Here is a 2681-nt window from a genome sequence, read left to right as displayed (position 1 = left end):
TATGCATCTCTATGAACACAGATAAGCATAGCAAGAAAGAAAAACATGCTAGACTAAGGTATAGATGCTAATCGTAGCAACATGTATCAAGTATCAAATAACTAAACCAGGGAATATGCTAACTACCAATCGCTAATAATCGCCTATAGGTATAGAATAAACTATAACCAGAGAAGAGAAAGATCTACCAATTACTAGTAAACATATATAAACTGCACATATCACAAGACAATATTAACAGGATAAGTCAAAGGGTACCCGCCTCAAATAGAAGGTACAATCCAAATCCGAAGTCAACGTCGAGACATCTGTCTCGAATCAGAATCCTGCGTCAAACAACATATATATTTTATTTAGCTAAATCCATATGAATAGCTAAATAAAATCCCTAACACTAAAATAGGGTAAAACCCTAATCCACAATCTCAACTTACCAATTTAAATCTAATGGTCGATTAGGGTTAGTTACCTAATCCCTAATCACCAATTAGATTAGAAATCCAACGGTTGATTAGGGTTAACTACCCTAACCCTAACCATTTCATTAGATTTCTTCTACACAATTAAATCTACACATATGTATTAATTAATCATGGATTAATCCAATGCATTCCTTATCCAATACATGAATCAAATTCATCTAGCACGAGATCATCAAACTAATCTCCAATTTCAATACCTCATGTACTCAAAATCCCTACATATAAACCACTAAGTAAAACCCTAATTCCAATCTAGAACAAGATCATCTAGAATTCAACTCCGAAACATGATCTACAACCAAGATCAATTACCTCACAACTTACCTTGATCTCAAATGTTGTTGATGCTAGAACCAGCACAGCTGCTGGATGAGGTGTCTGCTGAAACAAAGGTGAGTTGCTTGATCAAGAACACCACAGAGCACAGTGAGAGGAATTTTCCTGGCTGGATCAATGGAATCACAGCTAGCCCTACTGGAATTCTTCCCCACTTCAGCTGATACCTCAAACACAGCAAAGAAGCTGATCTCTAAAGGTCATCTCCAGAAGAAGTCACCCAATCGGAAGATCATCACTGATCGATTACAAACCACAAGAAGATGACCAATCTGATCAGGGAAAACCTAGCACAAGTCTGATTCGATTCCTTCCCCTAATCCAACAACACCTCCCTGATACCAACTTCTCCAAAACCGTGACCTAATTCCACCGCCAAGAAGATGAGGATCAGTAAACAGAGAAGAAAACCGAAGCTCTAACATCCACAGCTAGGTTTAATAGCTTACCTTCGAAACCCTAGGGCACCTTCAAGCCGGCGATCGAATCGGGGAAGAAAGGATCGGCAGAACCGGGAGGCAAGATCAGGGAAGGGTTGAGAAGAGAAAATCAAGATGAGCCGTGCCTCCTTAATTGATCTCCGGCAAGCTCCGAGGATAGGTCTACACTGGCGATCATCGGCGTCGTGTCGTCCACGCGAGAGAGGCTCGGCTCGTTGGTTGGCATCTGATGTCGGCCATAGCAACCGAGGGCAACGCGAGGGAAAGGCCCGCGCTTGAGTTCGACGGAGCTCGGAAGAGGAAGATTATTGCCGGCGATCTACTCCTTGGTGTCGGCCTCGTCGGAGCAGAGACGAGGATAGGGCAGAGAGGAGTCGGGGAAGAGAGGGTCGGGATCGGCAGTGTTTGGGGAAAACGGCGATTTGGGGGGGGGGGGGGAAATAAAAGAAAAGAATTATTTAATAAAACATTTCCTCCCTTAAACGGGTATCCAAACAGGCTTTATCCGAACCGGTCGATCGATCCCCTCAAAACCCTCCGTACGAGCTCCGAAAAATTCCTAGAAAATTTCTAAAAATTCCGGAAAAATTCTATAAGGCTATTTCCCAAATAACCTTATTTATTAAATTCTTCCGAGATCTCACACCCTAGGTGAGGAAAAGTCCTACCTGCGATTAGGCAAAGGGAAAACCCTAGGGGGTGGTGACCCTAGGTCATAAGGGGTGGTAACCCTAGGCGGAAAGTCTTGGTGGGTCAAAAGATTTGGATAAAATCCTAGGGGGTGGTAACCCTAGGTTGAAATCCTGGTGTCGCAAACCGGGTGGAAGACTGGACAGGTCTGGAGCGGACGTCCAGCATGAAGACCGGAAGCTTCGGACGCTGAGCAAAAGTCCAGTTGGTCTGGAGGATCAACTGGCAACAGGTAAACTCTCCTGAGTGGAGTAGGTGAGGGCGCGTTCCCTGGTGAGGAAATAGTAGGTGTGGGTTCGACCTAGGGTTTCCGGATGGAAATTCGAAGTCAGAACCGGACAATCAAAGGTTGTCAAATCTTATATTAAATATATTATTTTTTCTTGGACTAACTTTATTTTACAAAAAATAAAGGTGCTGGAGAATTATAGTCTGAGCACCCGGAACTGGTTCGGGCGCCCCGAGCTGGTCCGGACGCTCGGGACCTACAAGTTATCGGGAAGATGACGTGGCACACGCGGAGTAGCTGAGCCACGTGGTCCAGGTGCCCGGAGGGGTTATAGGTGCCAGGAATAGTTTATATAAGGAGCCTCAACCAGAAGCTGTAGAACAACACAACGAACGACTTTTGTAACGACCACTCTTCTTACTACTACTACTCTCTAAGAGTGACCGTTACTTAGCTACTAACTCTACTTAACTGGTATGATTAAAGACCACATGGAAACCCTAC

At 44.2% G+C, this 2681-nt stretch overlaps 1 long non-coding RNA gene across 1 annotated transcript; it reads right to left on the bottom strand.

The window, feature by feature from the left end:
- Positions 1 to 307: 307 nt before the first annotated feature.
- On the bottom strand, positions 308 to 1401 carry LOC121994355. Its single transcript, XR_006115691.1, has 3 exons — positions 1268 to 1401; positions 807 to 1181; positions 308 to 326 (listed from the first exon to the last, which is right to left on the bottom strand). It is a non-coding gene; the product is annotated as an uncharacterized LOC121994355 (long non-coding RNA).
- Positions 1402 to 2681: the final 1280 nt, after the last annotated feature.

This window comes from Zingiber officinale, chromosome 6A (assembly GCF_018446385.1).
Source record: "Zingiber officinale cultivar Zhangliang chromosome 6A, Zo_v1.1, whole genome shotgun sequence".
NCBI classification, from domain to species: domain Eukaryota; kingdom Viridiplantae; phylum Streptophyta; class Magnoliopsida; order Zingiberales; family Zingiberaceae; genus Zingiber; species Zingiber officinale.
The sequence above is the reverse complement of the archived record's forward strand: the minus strand, read 5'-3'. Positions and strand labels throughout refer to the sequence as shown.